This window comes from Chiroxiphia lanceolata, chromosome 4 (genome assembly GCF_009829145.1).
Source record: "Chiroxiphia lanceolata isolate bChiLan1 chromosome 4, bChiLan1.pri, whole genome shotgun sequence".
NCBI lineage: Eukaryota > Metazoa > Chordata > Aves > Passeriformes > Pipridae > Chiroxiphia > Chiroxiphia lanceolata.
In genome coordinates, this window is record NC_045640.1 from 63,933,005 (window position 1) to 63,948,987 (window position 15,983).

Genomic DNA, 15,983 nt, shown 5'->3' on the forward strand with positions numbered 1-15,983 from the left:
GCAGCGGTGACATCAGCGCCGGCCCCGCCGCCGCTCCGCGCTCCTCTCCCGCACAAAGCCCGCGGGAACCGCCGCGCTCCCGCGCCGTGCGCGCCCCCGCTCGCTCCGCCCGCCGGGCGGGCAGCGCGCACCGCGCTCCCGGCACCTGCGCGCACCGGGCACGGGCACGGTCCTGGTCGTGGTCCTGTCCGCTCCCCGGCGTGGAGCCGCGGGGACACCGCGGGGAGGGAGGTGCGGGGCGAGAGCAGCCCCGCCGAGAAGGACCCGCGGGTTCCGCTGGAGGAAAAGCTGCTCGTGAGCCGGCAAGGCGCGCCCACAGCCCAGGAAGCCGATTTTGTCCTGGGCTGCATCACAAGCAGCGCGGCCAGCAAGGCGAGGGAGGGGATTCTGCCCCTCTGCTCTGGTGAGACCCTACCTGGAGTGCTGCGTCCAGCCTTCCGTGAAGACAGGCTGAGAGAGCTGTGGTTGCTGAGCCTGCAAAACAGAAGGCTCTGGGAGACCTTCGAGCAACTTCCAGTACCTGAAGGGGCTACAAGAGAGCTGGAGAGGGACGTTTTGCAAGAGCATGTGGTGATAGGATATGATAGGAGTGGTGGCTTCAAACTGACAGAGGGCAGGTGTAGATTAGATACCAGGAAGAAATTCTTCGGTAGGAGGGTGGTGAGGCACTGGAACAGGTTGCCAGGTGAAGTTGTGGATGCCCCATCCCTGGAAGCATCCAAGGCCAGGTTGAGCAGTGCTGATCTAGTGGAAGGTGTCCCTGCTCATGGCAGGGGGTTGGAACGGGATGATCTTTAAAGTCACTTCCAACCCAAACCATTCTATGATTCCCTCTTTTAACTGCCTGCCTTGAAAAATTTGGCCTTCTCATCCTGTGGCTCAGAGAAGTTTGTAAGATTGAGTGCTAAGAGAGAGATCTGACCTCAGCTTTGAAGGAAGCCATCCACCAGAGGTGGTGAGACAATCCTCTTTCCACAGTCCCTTTTTTAAGAATCCCTTCTCTGCTATGCCCCACATAGCATTTGAAATTCACCTCTGCTGCTGAAGACCACATCATGCCTATTGCTTAAGATGGGGGGAATTTTTGAGGGCCTGAAAAGCCCTAAAATAAACCAATATACTTGGCAGGTCTGCCAAGCACACTCAAAGGGAACAGTAGTATGCGTAAGTAACACGTTTTCTACCCTTGCAACTCTGAACACTATTTGCTTTCCAAGTTGTCAGGAAAGGGCTGGACTTGCTGGCCTCCCTTTACTCTGAAAACTGTTATTGTCCAGTCAGATACTTATCTTTGGTTTATTAAAGGCTTGGAGAAGAATAAATTAAGCCCCAAAGAAAACATTCAAACCGTATTCCAAGCACAAACTACTCATATGCAGGCTGTAGCTTTACAATAGAGTTCAGCCTTTCATCAGGTGGTGCTGGCATGGAGCTGGTGCCCAGTGCTCATCATGTGGAGATGGATACATGGTCATGGGAGAAATGATTCTTCATCTGAGGTAGCAGTCATGAGGCTGTTACTGTGTAGGTAAAAGGTTCAGGAGCAGGAAGTGACCATCTCTGATGGACACTTAAAAATTCCCAGTTACTGCTCTCAGTTCCACTGCACCATGGGGAATATTCATTGTCATTGCTAAAGGGCAGCTGCACTTCGAATGGTAATGCAGAAGAGCTTCTTTGCCCTTTCTGAATTTATCACAGAATGAGGTTATTTTGAATTTTAGTATTGCTGAAATGATCTTGCTCTTAAAGGGCTTTTTAGGGGTAGTATTTTTAAAGAAAAATTTTGAACAAGCAAGTTTCTTACAGCTTTGAGGAGAAATTTCAGGTTTTGGGGGTTTGATTTTTTGCTTCTGTTTTTGTGGATTTTGGTGGTGGTAGTGGTGGTGGTGATATTTTTGTTCTTGTTTGTTGTTTTTTTTAAACCAGGTCTAGTTAAAAACTATGTGCCAAGTAGCTTGATTATAGTTAAATTCTATCCTGGCTAAAATTAGTGGCAAAAATTCCAAGTAACTTCCTTTAGTAAAGACAGGATGTCATGTACACAAGGCCTATCAATGCTCCCATGTTCTCACAGGAGTACTTATGGCTTTACCATTGATGTCACCACTGCCAACAATCTCCAGCAGAACTACTAAAGCCACACCAACATTTTAGGAAAGAATAAGCACATGATGCTCTGCTGTAGTTGAAGGCAGCGATGAAGTTAATTTTCTCTGTGAACAGTGCACTTGCCCTCAAGAAGGAAAAAAAGCATTATTAGAAGCTGGACATTCCTCCTGCTTCCCACTCCTAACCTGCTTTTCAGCAGTGGGCACAGACAGTTATGAATGGAAAACCGTGAGCACTGAAAACACCCTATTATTGCCAATTAGTCAGCTTTACATGTGAGTAGGGTGACATATGTTACTGGCATAAAGAAAAGCAGAATTTCTAATATATTTCCTACTTATTTTCCATTAAGTGTTACAGAGCATTTGAATAAAACTGGAAAGAAATGAAATATCATCACTCAAGTAAATGGCATTTAAAATGAAATTGTACTGTGTCTTTTTGCTGCTGTGTTGTAGATAGTATCAAAGCATTTTTAAATGGAAACCTGATCTGCTTTCACTGTAATGTAAAATACAGTGTTGTGCTATCATGGCTGACCTGTTTGTTGAAGCAAACGTAAATATTTTTTTTCCTGTGTGCTCATCACTTATTTTTATCCCTCATGCAAAGTGCTTGTCTATGTGTTTGGGGGCAGCTTTTGGAGTCTTAATGCTCCATGATAAAGTTTCAAAAGTTTCTTTTTCATCATGTAGTTTAGGAACAAAATTAAAAACTTCTGGCTAGTTCTGTGAATTATGATAGGAATTTTTTTTAAAAAAGTGTGAAATGGAAATAAAAGAATAATTGCCTCTGCATGTTTTGTAGTATTTTTTTAAAAAAATTGTGTCAGGTTGAAACCTCATTGTGGTATTAACACTGAATGGGGCTGTTTAAAGTTCTCTATGCCACGAGATTTAAAACTTCAACATATATCATTCAATTTTGAAAAACCAATTAAAGAAATCAGGTGCAGATATCAATACAAACTAAGAAGTTATTTTCATATAGTGATGTATAAGCCTCTCAGGGAAGAAAATAAACATGATTGTAGAAGGACAACCATTCTGTGTAATATCATAGACTAATGCATATTAACACTACTCAAGCAGGAGAAAGATTAAATAAAGCAGACATTTTACCATTTTTTCCCCAGAAGTCCTTCTTACAATGGACCTGTTCTTCAGATGCAGCCAAGTAGCATTTGCTAGTGATTCAGGACAGCCATTCAGTTGACTAGAAGCAAAGATTAAATATCAAAATGTTGAAAAATAATCTTGGAGAAAGGCACACATTGCTCAGGTTGGAACAACAGGCATATATATTCAGGAGAAACAAACCGACTGCAAGCTTTCAGTGTGGATGAGGAACCTACCTCATGTGGAAAGTTAAATAAAACAGTTTCATATTCTGTGATGCATTTTTTTGCAATTCCCTATAATTATGACAGCTCTTCTTCAATATACCACTTACTACTTTTACTCACACTGTGAATAACAGCTTTTTTAGGCTTTTTTTTTCTTTTTTTTACTTTTTTTGGTGAGATTCTGGCGTTGAGAGAGACAACTTGTTGCAGGTTGGTAAAGAGCAGTTCCCTACTTTCCAGCAACATATTGTATTTAGCTACCTTTAGGTGTCATATCGACTGCTTTACCCTTGATAAAGCCCTGTTGGTGTACCAGGCTCTCCATGGGTAAGGTGGGTGCCTGTCCAAAGCCCACACATCTGTTTGTGGACTACCTTGTTTCATGAGGTGTGTTGGATAAGGCTCAAAGTTTTCAGCTCTCCTGCCATGTCTATAAGATCCTTTGAACTCTGGTAATTTCTGAAGTGTAGGTGTCAGAACTGGACTCTGTATGTTAACAGAGCTTTGCCAATTTTTGTTTTGTTGCAAGAGAAACAGGCTCAGTTGGTTAGAGATGGTGCTAATAATGCCAAAGTTGTGGGTTGTGGGTTTGATCCCTCTACAGGCCATTCACTTAAGAGCTGGACTCGATCCTTGTAGGTCCCTTCTAACTCAGAATATTCTGTGATCTCTAATTCTGTGATCTCTTTGCTAATATGGACACATTCTGTCTGAATAATCCTTTTTTTTTTCTTTTTGACACAGCATGGTACTGGGAAAACAATGAGCACTTTATCCAAAATCTTCATGCAGTGAAAGCTTTCCAAAGAAGGGATCCGTATTTTGGCTATAAATGGCACCCTTTGCCTTATGTCTGGTTTATGGATATAAGCACTGGGCTGTAGTAGAGTGATCTGAGCCTTATAATGCAGTGACCTTACATCACTGTTTATTATCTTGTCAACCCCTATGTCATTCAGAAACAGTGTCATAAAGATTCTTTAGCTGAGTATTGATCATGTAGTATATATGGACTGCTACAAGTTTCCCAATCACTATTATCCCTTTGTCTTAAATATCTCCGTGGGTTTGTTTCACACACAGATCTTATGACCAAGTTAATTTCATATACGATCCATCTTCACAATTAAAACTCTTTCAGCAAAACCCAGACATATGCTACCAACTCTATTATTTCTATTGCCCAAAGCCTTCACCCTGCCAAAAAACAAACAAGCTTTGTTTGACAGGACCTACTTCCATAAGACCATATTTGGACTGGTCAAGAAAAAGTACAATTGCATTCTCATCCTGGAACTATTTATTAACATTGTGGCAGATTGGTTACTCTGCCATTGTAACAAAGTTCAGTGATAGACTATCTGGTCCATAGTTTGTTCAGTCTAACTAATTAACAGAGCTGCTTGTTTTAAAATGTGGGAAGTACATCAGTATACGGATGAGTGTATGAGAATTTCAACATCTGCTATCTTCCAGTGGAGTGAAAATAGAAAAAGCTTAAGTATGGAAACTCCAAAGAAGTTATTAAGATTTCCTGTGACAACAAAGCTGACATAATGATAAAGCTGAGAAGAAAAGCAGCTCTTTGGATATGCCTTAGGAGACTACGCATAGCTGAGCCAATGTTACTAACAGAAGTGGAAAGCCAAGAAACATTTGATTGCAGATGATATTTTAATGCATCAGCGCTCTGAAAAAGGCACAGTTATGATGTTTCAGAGAGATGCTAAGAAAAAAGGGAGGTGTACATCTTGGTAACAGCAGAATTGGCCCCTTTCTCTCAGATTCAGCGATCCAACTCCATCTTGCACCTTGCTGTCAGCACCTTCCGGAACCACCAGCAGAGAGGCAGATGAGAAGTCACCGAACCAGTTCAGCAAGCAGCTTCATTGGCACTGCCTCTTCAGCATGACAGGAGTGAAAAAGTTTGAAGGAAAATACTGGCAAGGAATGAGGTTTCTTTTAAAGATTTTGATGGTAAATAATGTAAATAATAATTTGAACAAGTTGGAGATGACAGATTTCTTGAGAAACAACATAAGTTTTGTTGGACAACAGAGAAATGCTGAACTTAATTTGTCTTTAAGAGTGTTAGTAGTCAGTAATTACTTACCCCAGAATCTCTTCATTAATTACTTATGCTAAGTACCTAAATTTAAATACTTTTGTATGTGTCATAAGACTTAATTAGCTTAGCCCATTTATAAACTGGTCAGGTTTGTTTATCCTTAAATTCAGAATAAATTTTGATTATGATGTTCCTTGCTTTTCTATATGCTGTTTTTTGTTATCTGTGTTACCCTAAAATAAGAGTGCACATCTGATGTGAAATTATTTAGGGAAGCAACATTCCATCAAAAATGAGGAACAAACCTGCATTAGACCCACAGAAACAAGTAGAAGCCAGGGTTCTGGTCTGTTCATTTACTCATTTGTGTTTTGAATGATTTACAGGGTTAAGTTAATTTGCAGTTAGTTTACTCTAATGCTTTTCTAACTGTAGCCTGGGGTCTCCAGGAATGTTTCTGGTTGCTGAAATCAGAAACTTGATAACTGTCTCAGGGATCTTCAAAGCATAAATGGGCAGGAAGACTTCATGAAGCAGAATACAAAATTTCCCCTCTGGTTTGGCATACAAACTCAATTAATAAATAAAAGTCATAGTAATGTGTTATAATAATTGTGATTTTTCTGTTTAATTGTGTACCTCTTACCCAATAATGCAATGTGATTATGGAGGGAGTCAACAAAGAAGTTGATTTAGCAAGTGCTGGCATAGAGATGGTGACATAATTTGTGGGTGTGGATGTGTCTGTTCAGAGAGAGTCTGTAAATGCAGGTGGGGGGTTGGTTTATTTCTAGTTTGTTTGTCTGGATTTTATTAAATAAAGTAGTAGTCAATATAGATTTGTGTTCTAGGTTCTACTTATGTCTCTTCTGTTGAACAGGCTCTTCAGAGAACCAATTATCTTTGATACTTATTTCTGACACTTTGAACTTGGATTAAACTGGGGGCATCATTTTGGGTTAAACTCCTCACTGATCTTACTAAGGCCCTTTAAAAAAACCCAAAACAATTGGGAAAAATAGAGTTTAGTTGAAGAATCATTACCTTATTTCACAAATTATTGTGCTGTGTATTTTTCTCTCATTTTACCTATTTTATTTTATCTTTCTTTTTAAATGTCTCTGAGATGTTCTCTACTTGCTTACAAAACATAAGAGTATGTGGCACACCCCCAAGAAGCTCCTAATACAACTCAGTGCAATCAGTGAAGATATGTCAACAAGGAATCTTGCTTTGTGTGACTAAATGCTTAAAAAATTATTATGTGTCAGCTGGCATCTGAATTGATACTTGAAATTTCTGTTACATGTTCTTAAAGGAACTAGATGGCTCCTGAAATGCTGATAAAATATGCTTGATTTGACATCTAAATGATGGGTAATAAACTGTTTACCACTTACTTGCCTGTTTATTGAAAATAACGTAGACAGCACCAAGATTAGTTAAGATACTGAAATTTGAAGAGCTGACTTCCCTTGAAAGCATCACGATTTGCAGTTGAATACATTAAAATCTCCCATAAATAATGGCATTGTACTTGGTGTAACCCAGTAGGACAGATTTGCCATCGCAGTGGATCCACATAGCCTCACAAACCCCAAATACATGAATTGATTTCCTGCTAATTTTCTGAATGAATCATGTAAAGAAACACTGACCTGGCACTCTGCTCTTCCCCCTTGGTGCCCACTGACTTGTTTCACTCACATATTCTCACTCATCTCTCTAGTTGCAATTGTTCAGTTGCTTTTGGGATTTTTCCCCTTCTGTTTTAAACCTGTTATCCCAGAGGGGCTGCCACTGTTGCTGATGGGCCTTACTTTGGTGAGCAGCAGATCCATTCTTGGAGCTGGCTGGCATTGGCTCCGTCACACACAAGGGAAGCTTCTGGCAACTTCTCATGGAAGCTACCCTGCTACACAAACCCAATGCATTAGCTCCCTGAAACCTAAAAGAAGAAAGAATGCAAGTTTTTATTGTTATTCTTATTACTGGCTTTGTAGATCAAGAAAAGCCCCCTGTATTTCAGCATTCACCAAACAGCTGTGGACAAAGGAGGCTTTGAAATGCCTATAATTGTGGGATGAGGTGGTACCCAGTGTGATGTCACCTGGACTCTTAGTAAATCTATAATTCTTAGGAAATTTGCAAGAGAATATTTAGATGGAGAGAGATAAAAAATTTGATTACCGCATGAAGGGAAAAGGTATGAAACAATTTTGTGAAGCAGTATGGAAGGCCTACTCTGATTCCTCTCAAAACAAAAGAAAAACAAAAAATCTCAACTGCCCCCTTTCACTTGCTTGAAGTTCAGACCTACCCCATCTCCATTCAGTGTCTAGAATTAACTTACTTCCCTCCAAGGAGGGAGCTGAGGGAAGATGAGTCAAAAAATGCCTGGTCACAGGCATGTTGCTTCATCAAGTGAGCACTGGTTGTGGCTCCTGAGCTATCTGAAATTGCAGAGGTCACTACAGGGGACCACTGCCATGATCTGATGGGTGTTAGGGAGGAGATCTAGTCTCAACTCACTCCTCAGCCTTTTTGTTAAGTCTGGTCATTCTCACCTCTCTAGTCCCAGCCTGTAAAATTTAGTATTTCTTCATTAGGATCCTCTTCACTTTCTTCCAGCCCCCTCTTCTTGCTGTAGGCAGAAGAGAGTGGCAGTTTATTTTGGTGTTGCAACACATGCATAGTGAACAGTTCAAATAAGTGTGTCTACCCAAATGAATGTAGAAACCATCATGGTGGATGCAATTACTGCACAGCTCCCCAGTGAGGAACACATTACCACTGTGCAACTTCTGGAAAAATACAGAAGTTGACTGTTTGAACATAAAAAAACAAAAGTAGTGGTAAATTGCAGAATGCAACAACTCACAGCCCCCTCCCCTCAGAAGAAATGGCTGCTGTGGGCTGGGCAATGACTTCATGTTGTCTTGTGCTTGAGGATCCCATGAAAGAAGCTGCTCTGTGCTCCCTGTCCCGAGGGAGCTGTATGGGAAGAATTTGGAGTGAGGGAATAAGGGACCAGAAGGTGTTGGTAAGAACAAGCTGCCCCTCAGGAATCCTTAAAAATGATTCATTAGTCATTTATAATAATTTACCTTCCATTCCACTGCCTAGGCAAATTTATCTACAATAAATCAAATGTTGCAGCTGACCACATGTATAGGCAGTAGCTTTCTATAGAAAATTATATTTTGGATCATTTTCAGGTGGATATTCTCAGACTGTGGTCACATTGCCATGACAGAATTTCCAACAGTCCTGAATTGCAACACTTTGGAGAAACCTGAAGTTTTAGAGGTCTCTGAAAACTGAGACAAACAGGAAGGTCAAATTTCAGATGTAAGAAAGAAAGAATTGGGAGATTTCCGAGCCATGTATGCTACTGATGTAATGAGGTACATCCAAGGCAAAATTAAAGCTCTTATTTTAAGGTAATATCCAATGAAAAGGTTGATATCTGTAATTTTGTTCTGCTTATAACAGCTTTAGTCATTGCTACCTTGCCCTGCCACCCCAGGAAAAACCAGATCCCACTGCTGTTTGTGATGATGGAGGAGTCCTGCTGATGCAGCCCAGTGACTGCACAGGCACAGCTGCAGGGAACTTGTCTTCATTTGAGCTTCCTTGTTAAATAAGTCATTTTAACAGGGCAGATAAAAGCAGCTCTGGGCTGCTGCTCTCTCTCCATCCCACTCCTCCTGGCTGCCCACCAAGCAGCTGCTGAGAATCTGGGATCGGTGTTTCTGTCTCCACACAAAATACCTACTTTTACTGGCAGCAGTGTTATCCTGAGTGCTCAGCCAGCTTCTCCACCAGTGTCCTCACCCCACACAGCCAACCTCTGGTACAAGGAGTGTTTGGGGCTGGAGCTGGAGGTAGAGCTAGCCCAGCCTAAATGGCTGTAAGCTGCACAGGCTCCAGGTTAATTCAGCTCAGTAGTTGCCTGCTTTCCAGGCATGCAAAAAGGCCTTAATGTCTTCCCACAGCTCCCCTCTGAGGCAAAGACAGCCTGATTTCTGGCACTGGACCAAAACATATTAGTATAAAGCTCCAGGGTACCTACTCACATACACATATGCAGAAACAGCAAAAGCACTGCTAAATCCAACAAAAATGTGCTTGACGGAGGCTCATACCCTGTCTAGATGCAAATATGCAAAATATTTGCTGTTACTGGTGATAAGTCCTTGGTTGTTAACATCAGAGCTCAGGGCAAAACTGTGCCTTGGAGCCATTCTGGTAATCCATGCCAGGGCTAAGAGAGGAAAGTACATCATTCTTCAAGCCATTCTTGGCTACTGTAAAACAAAAGTGAAAGAAAGGGTTGAGAGAAATGGAAGAAGGAGAATGCAGAAGGAAATGGTTTAAAACTGAAGGAAAGAGAAAAGGATAAGTAAATATAAAAATAGAGGCAGAGAAAAAGCAATTAATAGGCATGTATGGAAGAAGGGATGGAGAACTGAAGGACAAAAAGGAAGAAATTAAAGGACTGAAGCAGAAAGTCAAGTTATCACAGTGTTTTATCATTGGCAGATTGTTTCAGTGTCTTGCTACCTGGTTTCTTGGATCACAGGAGAACTCAGTCAACACAAACATCCTGGCAATTCATGCCAAGGCATGTGCAAAGCCAATTCTGCCAGGTCCTGGCAAGTGCTACTGGAGCCTTGTGCCCTGTGCTAGAGCCTTGCTTTCTGCTCATCTCCTTTTTCAGCTCCTCAGGGCAGCTCCTTTTTGTCGAGAGCAGTTTCTTTCTGGCTGTCACTTTCCACCTCAGCTGAAGGCAAGTCTCAGTGCTTTGGCTTGGGATTGCATGGGCCCACAGCATCATAGGAGTGCTTCTGTCATCTCTGGCAATGCATTATTTTCCTTCTTTCCATCATGATGGGATGTGATCAGGGTCAGGCTTGCTTCACCACAGCAGAATGAAATTGTCTACTTTCACTGCACAATTGCAAGGTTAAAAACCTCCAAATTACAAACCACCAAAAACCCACAAAGAGCTCAAGAGAGATCACTTGACATAAAGAAAGCCTTATCCTCATTAATCCTGCTGCTTAGCATCAGCCCAATTTAAGTGGCATAATCATCTGCCCATTGCAGAGAAAAGGGTAAGAGACATGCTACTGGCTGAGGGAAAGACAAACCAATCCACCAAGAGCAGCAAAACCAATGTGACCTGGAGAACTTAAATAATTTAGAAGTTGAAGGAGTCATCATGTGATTATAGTGGGAAAGGAAAACAGATTGGGTAAGGGTTTAAGTATGACCAAATGTGGTGATGAGACCGTTTCAGAAAGGGTTGCATATTAGAAGGGTCAAAAAACATTGTTGGAAAAAAAAAGAGGAAAACAGTTAACAAACCAAAGATGACAGAATAAATGAAAGATGACAGCAATGATAAAAAAAAAGGGAATAAAATATGCCAGTACCTAAGATTGATGGTGGAAGAATTTACTTAATAGACTCATGGAGAAAAGTCATTATCTCACAGCTAGTAAGTACATCAATGTGCACACCATGGCTGTCTTACTGAAATTAATTATTCTTGAAATCTCTATCTTGTCTCTATCTATAAAGACAAAAAGTAGGATACATTAAATGAATCTTTCAAAATAATTTTTCAAGAAAGACACATTTCAAACAGTATTATATGCTCCATTAAAACACAAAAAAGCTGCTTCTGTGGGTTTTTTTCCATGCAGCATCCGGAAGCAAAGTTGGTAGTGGCATATAACCAAAACAGGAAACCACTTTCAGCACTTTCATTAATTTTTCTAGGTATGACTAAGTATGACATTGTTTCACAACAGGTAGGGCACCAGAGGCATTATTTAGTCTTCAGATGTGCTTAACTACTTGTTAAGTGTATTTTGAAAATATAATACTATGCCATAAAATATCAGCTCTGAATTATACAGAGCAGTCTGTAAACATTACAACATATAAAAAGAAAAAAACTCCTTCTAAGTAACTCACACTCTATCTTAAACTGATTCCAATGTTGAAACAAGTTTAGATACAAAGCATTAAACTTTTTTATTAACAATACCCTACAGCCTTTCAACAAGTGAACATTTTTACCAGTTGGAAGCTCTGAACTGACTGCCTACACCATTTGGAAGTCCCCTGCTGATAAACCTCATTAGTTTCTCTGTAGAATTAATTTATTATATATTATTATGTATATTGTATGCATATGCATTATTAATAGCTTTGTAAACCTGTACTAATGACTTTGGTTTGTCCTCTTCCAGAAGCTGTCAAATGCCAAAGAAATACCTGAAGCAAATACTCAGAAGCATTTTTGCACAGCAACTACCTCAAAAGTCCACAGCTGATAGCTCCTTACAAATCAGAAATGACAGACAAAAGAAAATTAGGGTTGAAAATAATGACAATAAAATAGTGATCTTTGGGGCTTTTTTTTTCCCTTTTATAGAAGCATGGATGGCTTTTGCATAAAGACCAAAGTCTGTGTCATTGCATATATCAGTTTTGTGGTGTAGGATGGAGGCTCGAGCATTCAATCTCTAAAATTTTACAATAAGTAATTTAGGAGAAATAACTGGTTTATACCTCAGAACTCAGTTTTTTCTGTAAGCTTATCTATGCAGAGAAGTGATATTTCTGTAGTCATGAAAGTGAGTTGTGGAAATTCAAGGAAGTTAATCTGACAAGATTGAAAATATTGAAGGTAATCTGCTACAACAACTACAGAAAATATTGATTCAATTTTACATAAAATAATCATTAAAGCAGTTACAGTCCTAACATATTTCAAAATGCATGTACACACACATATATATAGAATGGAAAAAACTCAGAAATCAATTTGTTCATATCAGAGAGAAGCAACCAGGAATACTTTTCATTCTCTGCACAGCTTCCTGACTTATTTTGTTTGTGGTTTGCTCTGAAAAGATGAAGTGTTCTGCTCTCAAGGCAAGAACAGACACAGAGCTTTTCAGAGACTGGAAAGTCATGTGTGTCTGGATCAGACTGATTTTGTTTTACTTTCTTAAAAAAAAACAAGTGGGGGGAAGGAAGAAGCAAGCTCTTGTTATAGAAGGAAATTGCTATAGAGATGAAAACAGGCTCACACAAACACATAGACAGATATTAGAACTAGATGATTTTTAAGGTCCCTTCCAACACAAAATATTTTACAGTTCTATGAATTTTGGCTATCAGAAGGCACTGCTGTTGCATCCATGTTTCAGCAAACCACAGGCCTTCATTACCATCTACATTTTTAGTGTTTTCTTCTCATTCTGATTGATCTCTGATGCATATAAATATCACACAGGTGGGTGCCAAGAGGGTGGTGCCAGACTCTTTTCAGTGGTGCCCAGTGACAGGATGAGGAGCAATGGCCATAAACCAAAACACAAGAAGTTGCACCTCAACACAGGGAAGAACTTCTTTACACTGAGAGTGGCAGAGCACTGGAACAGGCTGCCCAGGGAGGTCATGGAGTTTCCCACTCTGGGGATATTTCAAACCCACCTGGACATGTTCCTGTGTAACCTGCTCCAGGTGACCCTGCCTTGGCAGGAGGATTGGGCTGGACAATCTCCAGAGGTCCCTTCCAGCCGTAACAATTCTGTAATTCTGTGACTGTTTTTGTAAAAACTGATCATGTAGTCAAAAATCCCTTTTGGAGCCAACCCCACAAGTTTCAACAGTTAGCTGGAACACTAATCTGTTGAAAATGATTTTGCCACTTGCCTTAAACCCCAGCTCTCTGATTGTGGCTACAAAAGTGTCTAACACCCTTGGTTCAAATCTGTGAGAGTCTTCAGTGTATCCCAAAATGTAAAGGAAACCTCCGACACCTTCAGACATCTAACACAGCCTGGGGTAAGAACACCACTGAAGGGATCCATGAATCAGAGCCACCCTTGCTGGTAGTTTTCTGTAATAAATAACCATCAACAAGGTAAATTCTCTTTAAATTTAGAGTTGTCTCTCACTTGGGTCAAAAGATGCAAAAATGTGCCTTCCTAATGCAGAAGGACCTCAAAACAGCACTTTCGTGCAGATTATTATCAAAATATTGAGAAGGTAATACAGTCAGTCCATGATATTTAACATATACAAGAAACAGGAGGTACAGTCACAGTTGGATAATGTGCAAGAGTTACACACCTGCTTTCACCACATTTCCTGTTAAAAAACACAACCAAACAACCAACCAAATAAAAGAAAGAAACCAAACCCAGCTGATTTACAGAGAGGCATTTACCCTCAGATATTCTTGATAATAAAGTGCCAGTACTAGTTTCAGAAAGCAGGAAAAAACAGTGCTGAAAAAACAGTGCTAAAGAAACAGTGTTCTGACCTGGTGAAGTTTTCATGGGCTGCCTGCCAGCTGTAGGTCAGTCTCCCAGTATTTCCTGTGTGCTCTTTAGTAGCTGAGTATCAAAGTAATTGGAGAAGGAAGAGAAGAAAAAAGGTAGGGAGGAAAAATAAATCAGTGGAATCTGGGTAATCTGTTCAAGGAACAAAACTCCAATGTAATGAATAACATGTGTAATCATTCCAAAATAACTCCTCAGACACATTTAAGAACAAATTTGCTTTCACCAAGCTTAAGTTTGAAAGTGAGTTGTATTGATCTGGATTAAGCAACTACTTTTTTTTCTTCCCAGGATAAGATTATGCTCCAAGGAATCCTTCAGATATAAATATTGCAGTATAAATCCACACCTCCCATAACGTGCTTTAATTTTCATGTGTAGACCTGTGCTTTAAAGAAGGACAAAATTAAAAATTATTGCTATTGTAAGTATTTTCAAATTATAGTTTAGCACCTGCATCTTAGTTCATGACCATGGGAGCAGGGATAATTTGGAGGTTTGGGGATTTTTTCCATTGATTACCAGTCATCACTTAGATCAGTAGACCCAGACCAGGGTGAAACTGTAGTGACACCACTGGGAAGATAAGGATGGCTTCCACCTGGTGCAAATCCACACGTCAACAGCTTTATGCTGATGCATTTCAGATGTGTCTCTGGACTATCATGGCCTATATTTAGCTTTGTATTTTGTGTCCACACATGCTAACGTGGTCTGTCTCCCTTTCTGCTGATGGCCTTGGTGGCCAGGGGTGCCCACACGTTTGTTTCCAGATGTTCACCAGTGTGTCCAGATGGAAGGTGGTTTGGTAACAGCCAGAACAGCGAAGCATATCATGGATGAGTTTTTAATTCATGCCTCACTCTGCTTTATTATTTGTGGGCACAAAATATTTATTCAATAAAGCTGCACTGCCTGCTTAGCCAATTGCATTTTTCAAACTTATTTATGAGGGATGACAGATGGAGTTGCAGTGCAGGGTACGTTAATGGATGGTGAGAGCATATTATGACACCAGGATGGCATGAAAAATTATTCTTAGATTATTGAGAAGGAAGAGGCCTCTCCTAGCACAGATAAACAATACCCCATTATCTGCTGCATCTCTGTTGTCCTCAGTGCAAGAGGAAGGACTGCCAAATCAGGGAAATATTATTGCTAATTTGCATTTGTTCAGCTTATAAAAATGCATCTACTAAAGCTCAGAGGTTGTGAAAGAATACTTATTTACAAATCACTTGGTAGAAATATTTTCTTTTTCATAGCACACATTTCAGTGTTAAGCAGCATCAGTGAAAGATTTAAACATTTCATCCCTTTGAATGTTTAAACTCCTTTTTAATAATTACATTACTTCAAACAACAGCTAAGTCACTTCCATGGTCTTTCCTGTGCTGCTCAATCCATATCCACAGCCTTGCCCTTGCTCCAGTGGATCTGGATTTTAGAGAGCACCAAGCAATCTACCCACACCCACCCCTGCGTCCTCTGTGAAGCCCATAGCTGCTCTCCCACCTCTCTTGAATCACCAAGAGCAGCTACGCCAGGGTAGGAGCTGGAAAAGAGGGGCCACTCTACTTATGAAAATATAGTTTTCTATGGACTGTGAACAAAGGATACAGATTTAAAATCCCAAAACAGGGTCAATCAAGCTCTGCTTGCTTCCCTCACTGAGACACATAAAGCTTTTTGCGTTGCACCATGTGGAGATTCCTTTTGGAGAGGAATTAATCTTCCTCTGCAAAAAATGGAAACCTTTACCTGGCAAAGGAGGGATCCAGGAGAGCACATTGCACATCCTGACTGTTTCACATGCCCAGCAGCTGACTATCAGCCTTGGAGGCAGTGCTTGCTCATCCATGAGCTCAGCAAGCTGACAAGAAGGTAGCTTCTCCATGGGTCAGTGACCTTAAATTTCACAGGAGTGAGGCAGGAAGCTCAGAAAGAACAAGAAGGTCCCCTGGTGGGGGCAGAGGATGTTCCTGCAGAGACACCAGCTATCAGTTGAGACACTGCTGCAGCACTATAGGGTGTCAAATGTGACCCCTCCTCAATGGGTGCACCCCAACTCTCCCACCCACTGACT

The 15,983-nt window shown here is 40.7% G+C and overlaps 1 long non-coding RNA gene across 1 annotated transcript; it reads right to left on the reverse strand.

Annotated features, from left to right (window-relative positions):
• Positions 1–7,414: 7,414 nt before the first annotated feature.
• Positions 7,415–13,952, reverse strand: LOC116785852. Its single transcript, XR_004356755.1, has 3 exons — positions 13,879–13,952; positions 8,093–8,169; positions 7,415–7,473 (listed from the first exon to the last, which is right to left on the reverse strand). It is a non-coding gene; the product is annotated as an uncharacterized LOC116785852 (long non-coding RNA).
• Positions 13,953–15,983: the final 2,031 nt, after the last annotated feature.